The following is a 12,403-nucleotide window of genomic DNA, read 5'->3' on the forward strand; positions in this document are numbered from 1 at the left end:
ATCTGAGTAGACGTTCTAGAAGCACTTTCCTCCTTAAAAATTCCTAGTCATAAAGAAAGCTGCTTTTTGCCTCCAAATCACACATAACACTTCCTCTGATTTCCGGTTACATAGATGTTAATCATTTTTGCACTTGATGATCAAGGTAAAACTCAAAGGTGGAAGGAAATTAGGGAGGCATTTTTAATGCACAACAAAACTAGAAACATTTTATTAAAATAAGAACCATATTGGTCTTATCTTTCCCAGTATTTAAAACAAAATTTTGAATTATGGGAATATCTTGGTTCTGCCAGTATTAAAATGCTATGAAATAGCCTGTTTTCTGTTTTTCTGTCAATGAAAATACCTGATGATGTCTTCTAAGTATCCCAGATTCACGCTGGGGCTGCTGGTTCCCCCAGCTGATGTGGCTCTTTCTAACTCTAACCAGCATTGTCTCCCAAAAGCATTTAAATGAAAAGGCCGCGAAGGAGAAAGGGTTGAAAGAGATTCCACCAAAGGAAGCCTCGGCTCACAGTGGTTTCAAAGGTTTCAGAATCAGTTAGCCCCGAAGACACTCCCAGCCACGGTGATGGGCGACCTGAAAATGAAGCATATCAAAATGCTATTGATAAGCTAAATGACCAGACAGCTTATCTGAGGCCCACATCCACCATATGGTGCCCCAACTTCTGCCGCCTGTTGCTGCCACAACAATAGGCACGCCTACCCAGAAAGCACCATCGGACAGAAACCCGGCAGCAGCGGCATGCGGGGCGGCCACCGTGTTTACATTTTATTTTGTGCTATTAGCTGTGTACCTCGCCCTATCCCAGGAGTGACCTGAAGCACACACACATATTCAGGGTCAAGAATCCATGTTACCTGCAGGACACACGCATGCACGCTGCACGTGTGCGGGTATACATCAGGTGAGTAGAGAGAAAAGCAGATGTCAACTTCAGAAATGAAGCTGCCTGGTGGGGGAGGGCAAGCCAGGCAGACTCCCAGCTAGAGCTGCAAGCAGACAATGCGCTTTTCTCAAAACACTCCGGCGGGCGGGCAGGCGGGCCTCGGGGAGTGGCTATTTAAAACACTTGGCTCCTTTTATTTCACCACCATGGAAGTGAATTCAGCTCTTAAGTGCCAGAGCAAATGAAGTCATTTGGTTTCCGCGGGCTCCCTTTGCATTTTAGCAGAAGTTAGACGGGACTAAAGTCGGAAGGTCCAGCTGAAGTTGTTCTTTCTTCCAATTAAAATTGATTCCACAGAGGCTTTGGCGCCTGGGTGTCATTAACTTTTTTTTTTTTTTGGAAAGACACTAAGGTCATAGAAAATGTGAAGAACATCGGACACTGGAACGAATGCTGTCAAAGATGACTCCCTTCACAAAGTGTCATCGAGTATGACCAGATAAGGATATCACCTTCAAAAGTCTTGGCTGCTAAAAAAGATTGACAGTGATTTTTGTCAAGTGAATTCATAAGATTTCTGCATTTCTTTCTACCTTCTACTCTCTCAAAAGACGTTCCTATCTTTGCAGAGCGTGTCACTGATGGTAATAAAATATCTATTTAGTTAGTTTACTATCAGGGAAAAGACTGGTTTTCAAAGAGAACTCAGCAACACATAGTATCTGGTTATGCAAAAATGCACAAGATGCGGGTTTGGATACAGTGCAAAACAAAAAAAGAAAGCCTCTTTCCTAATATGCAGATCTGGTTAACTATTACAAAAACCCACTCATGTCATCCCCCCAGTTACCCACACCTAAGCAGACAACATTCTTGGATGAACTTTTCAAATTTTCTTAAACATTCTCAGTTTAAAAAAAAAAAATCTCCTTTCAAGTTAAAATTGAGATTGCACTTGAACTCCATCCAAGAGCGGAGCTGAACTGAATTATGATAATTAGAAAGCTGTGCCTATAAAAAAGCAGCACAGTTCATGCATTTTTTTTAAAAAGTTCATGCCAGAGAATATAAGTTCAATATGTTCTCACATAATTAACATTTCCCACCATTAGCAGAAGTTTTTCAGTTTATATATCAGTAAAAACAACAGCACTCGCCATTGTAGTATCTTCCCCAACAATAGTGTTTCAGTCACTTTACACATACATCTAAGCCTGTCAGATGCCTCAAAGCAATGAGAATTTCCCAGTGGAGATGATGGTGGTGCTTAACTTGGTCATCGATAAACTGGCTTCTTTTAAACCCCTTTTCCAGTGCTGAATCCTGCTCCTCAAACTAAAACTGCTAATGCAACCCTAGGACAGAGCCTTAAAAACTAATGTGAAAAAGGATTACATCAGAATAGTCAATTGGGGGGGGGGGCAGCCGGCAATAGAGCCAAGACAGAGCCTTCTTCCCTTGGCCTGCCACAAAAGTAGAAAAGACAGCCTCTTAGGAACTTCCCCCACAACCCCCCCAACCCTTACCCAATCAGAAGAGAGACCAGTGGTTTCACAGTTAGCCAGGCGGGACTCCCAGACTACGGAAACTATTTTCTCAGAATCCTCCCAACCATGCAAAAAACCAGTGGACAAAAGGAGAACGTAAGAGCTGACAGCAACTCACCCAGTAAGAAACACCGTCCTGAAAACCCACTCTTCAGGGCATCCCATTTGCTGTGACTAAAATTAAAATACGTATTTCAAAATTCTCTTATGCTGCACCACTACAAAGCCCAAATGTATCCAAAGAAATGGTTGGATTTCACCCATGAGTTCAAACAAGGGAGTGCCAAGGAAGCTTAATGATGACAATCTTACAGACTGAGGACTCTCAACAGTTCACAGCTTTGAAACAAAACAACATAAAAACCCATACAAAAACACTCCAGACATTTAGATCCAAACATTCTAGCATTCCGCAAACTATCCCAGAAGAGAGAAGGCCTCAAACTTCCCTGATTTCAGATGTATTCAGTAATTGCCATACAAGAGGGTCTAAATTGGTATTTGTCAAAAAGCCCAACCCTGAAGCATTAAGCGCTAAGAATGGACCTGAATTACTTTCTATCTAGGTGACATTCTATAACCTTAGTAAACAAGAAAATAAAATATACCCCTGATATTGTTCAAATATAATTTGTGATCTAATTTAAATACCGCAGGGTAATCTGTGGCTTCTACAGATTAAATAAGAAAAGGCACGAGGCAGCTTACAGCTGAGATTACTCCAGCCATCCGTCAGTCCCCAACAGCCCAGGAGCACAGCCTAGGTCTGTCAACGGGCAGTAAGCTTACAATATAGTTTTCTGGCTGAGTTCAGAAGTAGGAATTAGCACTCTGCAGCTCAGTCACTGAACTCTAAAGAGGAAGCTGTAATGCCCACATTTATCAACAGAAAGGTGGGCTCTGGTTTCCCTGTGGTTCTACAGAGAAAGCTGGACATCTAGCCAGTACTTATCTTTGGAAAAAACAGATCCAAAAAGTTTTATCACTAAACAGATCGAACCTCTAAGCACTGCTTTCACTCCGCAATGTTTTCCTCTCCTTTCGCAATCTCCTTATTGGGAACAAGATAAAGTGCCTAAAATACAAGCTTAAAAGTGTTATCTACCTAACTATAAGTGAACGCGGTCATTTTACATACATGGGGTCATACACACAGTTATTTGCACCAACGTTTTAAGTGATAAGACACCACAATTTTCATTTGCAGGCAGTATAATTGTGCTCACAATTAACAAATAACACATGAGATTAGAAAGAGTAATGTCACTGATGTGCAAAACTCTTGTCCAACCGCCATGTATGACAGATCAATCCACTTCTGAAGCAATAAACCATAAAATATTATTAATGGCACAGCTCATACCTTCAAAGTCTGGTCTAACATGTGGACTCTACATTCTCTGTTCCTGTTACACATTTTTCTACTGAAAATGTGACAATAAATATGATCTAGACCCCCATGACAGACTACAAGTATATGCCTCCAAGTTTTCCCATTAATAAATGTCCTCTTATACTTGCTGTCCTGTATTGTCAGAGCCAACAAAATTCAAAATTGTTTATAAATGACTGAATTCCAAGCAGCAAAAAATCCAAACATTGTTTTCCTAATGACTTGCTTGTCCTTTTTCTTAAAAAAAAAAAAAAAAATGGGGGGTACCAGTGCCCAAAGTGAGTATATGAATATGTAATTCTTGCTATATAAAGCAAAAGAAGGGGTGAGAGGCAGAGGGGAAGGGAGAAGAAAGCTGACTTTCCCCAGGCTTCCCCCCACACCCTGCCCTTAGGTGTAATTAGTTTGCTGCTGGGGCCTAGGCACACACTGTACCACCTCTCCATGAAAAATTCAGTTCAGTCTGGCTCAAACTAAGTTAGCATGCCCTCCTTCTTTAAATTAAATTTCATTAAGTATATGCCATGATGAGTCCTGGTTTATGTTTTGGGGAAAGAAGAGGGGAAAAAAAGCTGTCAGGCATGTTCCCTGGATGGAGTTATATTTGTCAACTTTATAAAAGATCACACCGAGTTAGAATCTACACAAAAATTATTTAATTTTTCACTCTTACTGTCAAGGCAAAGTATCATATTGATTTTGTTTCAAACTTGGAAAGAGAAAAAAAAAAGGAAAGAAACAAAAAAGTACTCTGATATTCTCCTAAAAGTGCAAATCAAATAATACCTATCTTTAAATTAAAAATAAAATGGTCTATATTGGCACTTTCATATCATCGGCAAGAACCAGTAATGGATACAGCTTATCAGTTCATTTTTTTTACACCAATAACAAATAAAAGAACTGTAAATGCTGTTTAAAACCTGAAACCTGAGAGTCCAACACAGAGTTGCACAAAGAAATACTAAACAAAAATATCTGTGACCATTTATGGAAATAGTGAGATTAGAAAAATAAGCCTTTCTTCCCCAAAATAATCAACAATTCAAAACCTCACTGTTGACAAAGGTTCAACTAATCCATCTGTCTTTCCTGAGTCTTTTTGTAATTAGTTCTACTATTTCCTTCTAAAGAGGGAAGATTCTTACCAAAGTTGGATCTAAGTCTAGCCCTTACAAGCATTCAGATGTGCTTAGGCCCAAAGATCCTGCTACTTACAGAAGGGCACAAACCCAAGAGTGAAAGGACGAAGCACTGCGCACAGCTAAGGTCTGTTCCCCAACCACGACCTCACAGTACCCAGGCAGAGAAGCCCCCGTACATAAGACATCAGCCAACATTCACTGCAAGCCGCAGAGAATAAAGCCCACTCCCTGCTCTGACAATGCAGCCAGATCACGGTTTCCCAAACAGATTGTCTATTCAGGTAACCACCTGCAGGCACCCAGCTCACAACAAGCGATCAGACCACCTGAACTTCCAGAAACAATCAAGGCGAAGGGCGGGGAGAAGGAAACCTGTGGTTGTCATGAACGGATAGTGTTCTGCTCCTTCGCAAAATCTGCAGCATTTTTAATACATTTTTTTAAACTATTTTGAAATATGATAGGTTTGCAGACCTTTCTGTCGCAGGACCTGGGCTTCCTCTAAGACACTGTCTTTAAAACACGGCCTTTTTACATTACCCACTCCTGGAACATCATCTGTCTCTAAGTTTCCAGGGCTTACTGAGGTCAATTTTCATTTCTGCAAATCACAGGCAGCCACTTGCTTCTGAGAAGTTAACAAGCCTCCTGAGAAATGCTGGTGGCTGGTATTTCATTGTTTCATAAATATTTTTATACAGTGACACTACTCAACTTTAAATAAATCTTTAAAAAGAATTTAAAAGCAAAGGAAATTATTATCTGCATTTTATTTATTTTCTTGGTAGGAAAATAAGGGAGGTGTGAGGCCTCCATTGTGTTCAACTCATTTAAAATGTTGCTTCAGTTTTAAAAATTAGAAACACACTAAAAGAAAAAAAAAGGAAACTCATAGAAGTTGAACTTTCTTTAAAGTGGGCCTCTGGACTTTAGAACAAAACAAATGTTGCTGCTACGAACAAAGACTAGAAATGCACCCTGATTTTCTCCCCTCCTGGGGATCATTTCTCTTCCGATAAACAAACAAATCCGCCAGTATTTCCTACCGAAGGGAAGTTTTCCAGGGAGAGTCTCCTCCAGGGTTTGGTGGTAACTGCGACTCAGTCTTTTTTGGACACAATGTTTCTGCTGACTCCTGAAAATTTTCCACTTGAATGTGCAATGAAGCGGCGGCGGCGGCGGCAGCAACAGTCCTGGAGAAGCGGCAAAGACGACCGTGCTTCCTTTCATCTTTGAGAAGAAGGAGCTACACCCCTGCCAGCAGCACAAGTCGGCGCAGACCCCGGGCTGGCCTCGGGGGGCCCCGACGCCTGGGGCGGCCGGGCAGGCGCGGTGGGGGGGTCCGGCCGGCTTCGGGCTCCCAGGCGGCGCCGGCGGCTCTCCCAGCCAGCGCTCGCTCCGAACTTCTGACTTCTCCGAGAAAAACGTGGAAACTGCCCGAGGGTGTGTGCGTGTGCGCGCGGGCAGGCGGACGGACGCGAGAGGGGGGCGCGGGGGGCGCGGCGCGGCCCGCCCGGCGCCTCTAGGGCCGCCGGCCGGGCCGCCTGTTGCCGCGCGGGCTCCGCAGCGCGCGGCCCAACTTGGCGTCCCGGCAACTCGCGCGGCGGCGCCTGGCCGCTCACCTTGAAGGGGCGCAGGGAGGCGGGCGCGGGGGCCCGGCCCCGGCCCTCCGCGTGCCCGCTCGCCCGCCCGCCGCACACAAAGCAGAGCCTGGAGAGAGCAGTCGGAGCCGGACGCCACCGGCCCCCCGCACGCCCCCCGCACCCAGCATCAGCCCCGCGCGCCAACTTACCTCGGCGAAGGGAGCCGCCGCAGCGCCCGGCGAGTCCGAGACAAACTTCGGCGCCGCTTCCCCCGCCCTCAGCTCGGAGCCCGGCTCCCTCCCCGGCTCCCGGTCCCCGGGCTGGGCTACCCCACCCCTGCCTAGCACCGCTTCTGCCCCGGGGCCGGCTGGGCGTACTGGGCTGCTGCCCGCGGCTCCGGGCAAAGGTGGACGGGGTGGGGGGGCTTCACTGCATGGCCTGTCCCTGGACGCGGCCGCCCCGGGCCCGGGCCCCGCCTCGCAGACTGGCCCGCAGGGTGGAAGCGAGTCTGCAAAGTGCTTGGTGGGCGCCCGCGGCGGGCGGCGGGGCCGCGGCGGCGGCTGCAGAGGCTCGGCTCGGCTCGGGCGGCGCGGCACGGCGCGAGCGATGCTAAGAATGTTCGGAATGAGGACAGGAATGAAATGAACGCCAGGACCGAACTCGCTCCGGAGGGGTGGGGCCTCGGTGACGTCATGCAGCCTGCCGCCCGGGGCCGGAGGCGGGGCCTGCCGCCGCCGGTGACGTCATGGGGATTCGGGGCGGGCCGGGTCCGGCCGCCTAGCCGTTGGGGCGCGGGCTCCCCCCGGAGGGGCCGCGGGGCGGAGTCTCGCGCCCACGGGGGAGCGAGGCGCGCGCGGGAGCCGCCCTGCCCTCTCCCGGCGCGGGCTCCGGGCTTTGTCCCGAGCTGGGCGGGGCGGACAGGAGGGGAGGGCGCCTCGGAGGTGCATGCGCCGCACGGAGAACTCTGGAAGCCTGGGTTCCCTCCTTAGGGCCGGCGCCGAGGCTAGAGCTGAGCGCGCCTCGCCTCCCCTGCCTCAGTTTCCCTCCGGGGCGCGGGAGCTCGGGTGGCTGCTTAGAGCGCCCATGGACTCGCGAAAGTTGTAAGTGTGGGGAAGAGAAGTTTCTCCTCTGGAAATTCGTGGTGGTGTTCTCAAGCGCGGTGGACGCCTTCCCGGGGCCGAATTCCCAGCCTGCCATGTCTTCCCCTCTTTTTCACTTTATAAAAAGTTCAGGGCTCTCATTCAAGTCGAAGTCGGCCCTCCTGTTGGAAAGGGAAACCTTTAACATAGCAGAGAAAGAATAATTGCAGAGTTCGTAATAATCCTGCCCTGCTAGCACGGTCTCCAAGTCGCTCAAGAAAGTAAGTTCACTCATCCTTGCGGGTTGTCCTTTTCGAAAGTAATGGGTCAGGTAAAAACTCCCTAAATTTTTAATTCCTACACCCGGCAACTTCACGTCAGTCCTTTTTTTTTTTTTTTTTTTTTAATGGTGAGTAAACTTAACTCCCACAATAAAATAATAACTTTAACCTTACCTTTGGAGATATTGACGCCAAAGTGACATAGTAGACCCAGTGGGTAAATCAGAAAACAGCTGGATAAAGCAGACGCAATGGCAGTACTGTATATAAAGTTTTGGGTAATTTTACTCGGCAGTTTCACTTAGATCAAAGTAGCAGAGCAATTCCTGTAGTGTTGACCTCTTTCTTTGGAGCACTTTGCTCTCCTTTCCAGTTGAGGCCCCCGAAAAAAACTATTGCACCTGTTTTCTGTGCCCCAGAAATCCCCTAAGTATGGGTAACTGAGTGAAGTGTAATATGACTCGAGACAGCACATTTTCTACAAAGCAAAACTTTTACTAATGCATTTTAATTGAAATTTTTTGTTGGGAGAATTGAATATTCATATGCAGTTGAAAAAAAAATACCAGTACAGAGAAATCCTTTGTCCACTGTGCGCATGTCTCACTAATGGTAATGTCTTAACTATAACGTCACAATCCGATTATTGACATTGATACAATCCACCACATCTTGTTCACATTTCCCCAGTCTTCCTTGTACTCATTTGTGTGTACTGTGTACAGCTCTATACAGTTTTCTCGCTGATGTAGATATCCACTGCCATGGTCAGGTATTGATGCATTTTATCTCTAGTTTGTGTACAATAATAAGGCAGTATAGTGAGGCTCAGACTAATGACTAGCCACCTTAACACTGGTTTTTAGAAATTTGTTAGGAAAACACAAAATTAAATTTGGTATCAAAACTATCCTGGGTATCTCTCTCCAAATACCATCTTCTAAATGCATCAGATAAAGACTGGTGGCAGTGCCAGACGGTAGGGTTTCTAAATCACTATCTGTTAGCCCAGTACACCTTTCAGGCACTAGCTCCCAGCTCACAGCCACCTGGCCATATGAAGTCTCTCAATCCTTACTGAATTAAGGAAAAATTCCTTGGCCTGGATTTCAAAGTTCTTCATGACATACTGTGGCTTCTGACCAGTATTTTCTCCCATCTACATGCATATTTTTGAGACTAATCTTAAAAACTTTTTCTTCCAGGAAGACTGCTCACAAAGATATTTTCTCCCCAGGACTTTGTTTTCCATAGTGGCTGTACCAATTTACAATCTCACCAACAGTCTTCCTTCCTAGGACCCTCAAAACTGCTTGCTCCAGACATACTACTTACATTCTGTTAGTTACCAGCATACTAGGATGCCCATATCTGACCCTCTAGAAAGTAGACTGGGTCTCATTCAGCTACGTGTACACTGCCCAGGACCGACACATAAGTGAGAGTAACTTTCATGGTCTCTCTACCCTAACTTCCAAATATTCTCACTCTTCTCAGCCACCCATTGGTCCGTACAGAGAAGCTAAGAGTTTAAGGCCTGGGAGCTATTCATCTACATCATCTGAGGGCAGGAACACTAGCTGCCACCTGCTAAAATGACAACAACTACTACCATGTACTACACTAATACTGAGCACTGCATTTTGCATTTACTATCTCACTTCATCCTCATGGCACCTGTACAAGGTAGTGTTTATTAGCTCAGTTTATACAGGTGAGGAACTGAGGTATAGGGAGGTTATATGACTTGCCTGGGGTCCCACAGTCGGGAAAGAATAGAGCTAGGGCCTGAATTCCTTCTGACTCCAGCCCAGGTTCATAACCCCTCTACTGCCCACAAAACTATCTCAAAGCAATAGAATGCCAGACACAGTTCTAAGTACTTCCTGTATATTACCTCATTTAATCCTCACAGTCACCCTATGAGTTAGGTACTTTTACTTATTCTAATTTTATAAATGAGCAAATTGAGAAAAAGGGAGGTAAAATAACTAGGTCAGGATCATACAGCTAAAAAGTAAAGTGGAGATTCAAACCCGGGCAGTCTGGCTTTAGATTTCATGCTCCTAACCTGTACTCAACAGCCAAAAGCCCAAACACAGTAGTAACCTGAGAACAAAAGATCAACTATCTGCAGGGCATGACCTACCCTGAAGTGTAACAATTATATGTATCACCTATGATAAAAGAGTTTGTTACCTTCAAGTTTTACCAAGAAAGATCCTAACTTGTAACATGTAAGAGAAACAGTGATCCACTTAATGGTAACAAGTCATGCTGAGATAGAAACTCTGAGTCTACCAGAAACTAGAAAGGAGAAACAGTGGGTTAGAATTTACCCTAAGGAAGTACCTGGCTCAGGAAGATACCGCTTGGGAAGACAAGTCAAGATGTATGATTAACAGTAATGATACATTTTGTCTCATTTCTAATGAAATTGGCCATCTTTTCTTATAGGAGTATAAATTGATACAGCCACATTGGAAAAGTTTGCTATTAGCTAGTGGAGCTGAAGCTATGCATACTCTGTGAGCTACAAGTTCCTCTTAGGAATAGAGCCAAGAGAAACTCAGGTACATGTGCACCAGGACATATGAACAAGAATGCCCACTGGGGCATTTTTATAATAACCCCTAATGTCCACTAATAGTAGAAAGGATAAATGAATTATGATGTAATCACATAATGAAAACTATACAGGGCTGAAAATGAATCGAGTACAACTATATGCAACAACATGAATGAATGCAAAAAATATAATATTGAATGAAAGAAGCATGAAATAAAAGAATCCCTATATTATAATTGTGTTTATATAAAGTTCAAAAACAAGCAAAATGTAACGGCATTATTTAGGAATATATAATCATGTGGCAAAACTAGAGAGAAGGGGAAAAAACTAGATAGAAGAACATAAAGCAATTACCAATAAATCTGGGGTAGTGGTTATCACTAATGGTAGGTGTTGTGACAAAGAGGGGAAATGTGGGAGAGCGAGTTTCTGGAGTGCTGGCAGTGTTATATTTTTGTCTGGTTACATGGATGTTTATTATAATGATTCATTAAGTTATGTGTTTTAAGCATTCTTTTCTACATGTCTGTTGTATATTCATAATTTTTCAAGTTTTATTGAGGAAATAATTGATATACATCATTGTTTAAGTCTAAGGTATACAGCATGATGGTTTGATTTACATATATTGTGAAATGATTACCACAATAGGTTCAGGTAACATCCATCTTCTCACATAGATACAGTAAAAAGAAAAGAAAGAAAAAAGGAAAGGAAAAAATTTTCTTCTCATGACAAGAAAATCATAGGACTTACTCCATCAACAACTTTCCTATAGATCATACAGTATTAGCTATAGTCATCATATTGTACATTATATCCCTTGTATTTATTTATCTTACAGCTGGAAGTTTGTACCTTTGACCACCTTCCTTCAATTTCCTCCACCCTGGTAACCACAAGTCACAAGTCTGATCCTTTTTTCTGTCTTTTGTTTTTGTTTTTGTTTATTTTTTTGCTATTGAGTTTGTTTGCATGTTTGTTTAAGATTCCACATATAAGTGAGATCACACAGTATTTAGCTTTCTCTGTTTGACTTATTTCATTTAGCATAATTCCTTCAAGTTTCATTCATGCTGCCACAAATGGAAGAATTTCCACTTTTTCTTTATGGCTGAATAATATTCCACTGTGTTCATGTATGTATGTGTGTGTATCACAACTTCTTTATCTGTTCATCCATCAATGGACTCTTAGGTTGTTTCCATGCTTTGACTATTGTAAATAATGCTGTTATGAACATGGGAGTACAGGTGTCTTTTTAAGTTAGTGTTTTCATTTCCTTGGGATATATTTCCAGAAGTGGAATTGCTGGATCATATGGTAATTCTATATTTAATTTTTTGAGGATCCTCCCTACTGTTTTCCATAGTGGCTGTACCAATTTACAGCCCCACACCAGTGCACAAGGGTTCACTTTTCTCTGCATTCTCAGCAGCATTTGTTATCTCTTGTCTTTCTGATAGTGGCCATTCTAACAGGCATGAGATAGTATCTCATTGTGGTTTTAAATTTGCTTTTCCTTAATGACTTGTGACATTGAGGATCTTTTCATGTATCTGGTGGACTTTTATATATCTTCTTTGGAGAAATATCTGTTCAGGTCCTTGGCCCATTTTTTAAACTGGGTTATTTGGTTTTTTGCTATTTAGTTGTATGAGTTTATTATATATTTTAGATATTAACTCCCTTATCAGACATATGATTTGCAAATATATTTTCCCATTCTGTATGTTATCTTTTCACTTTGTTGAAGGTTTCATTTGCTGTGTAGAAGCTTTTCAGTTTGATGTAGTCCCACTTGTTCATTTTTTATTTTGTTGCTTATGCTTTAGGTATCATATCCAAAAAATCATGTGAAGGAGATTTATTCCTGTTTTCTTCTAGGAGTTTCATGGTTTCAGGTC

General features: G+C 43.6%; 1 protein-coding gene across 3 annotated transcripts in view; it reads right to left on the minus strand.

Moving 5' to 3' along the window:
- TEAD1 (TEA domain transcription factor 1) overlaps positions 1-7,183 on the minus strand; it is a 244,209-nt gene extending 237,026 nt beyond the window's left edge. The window contains exon 1 of one of the 3 annotated variants that reach the window (XM_031460006.2): positions 6,774-7,183. The gene's annotated coding sequence lies outside the window, so the exon portion shown is untranslated. Of the gene's footprint in view, positions 1-6,027; positions 6,444-6,773 lie in introns of those variants that run through there. The other 2 variants (XM_064492570.1, XM_064492569.1) reach the window with 2 other exon arrangements.
- Between the last annotated feature and the right edge of the window lie 5,220 nt (positions 7,184-12,403).

This window comes from Camelus dromedarius, chromosome 12 (genome assembly GCF_036321535.1).
Source record: "Camelus dromedarius isolate mCamDro1 chromosome 12, mCamDro1.pat, whole genome shotgun sequence".
NCBI lineage: Eukaryota > Metazoa > Chordata > Mammalia > Artiodactyla > Camelidae > Camelus > Camelus dromedarius.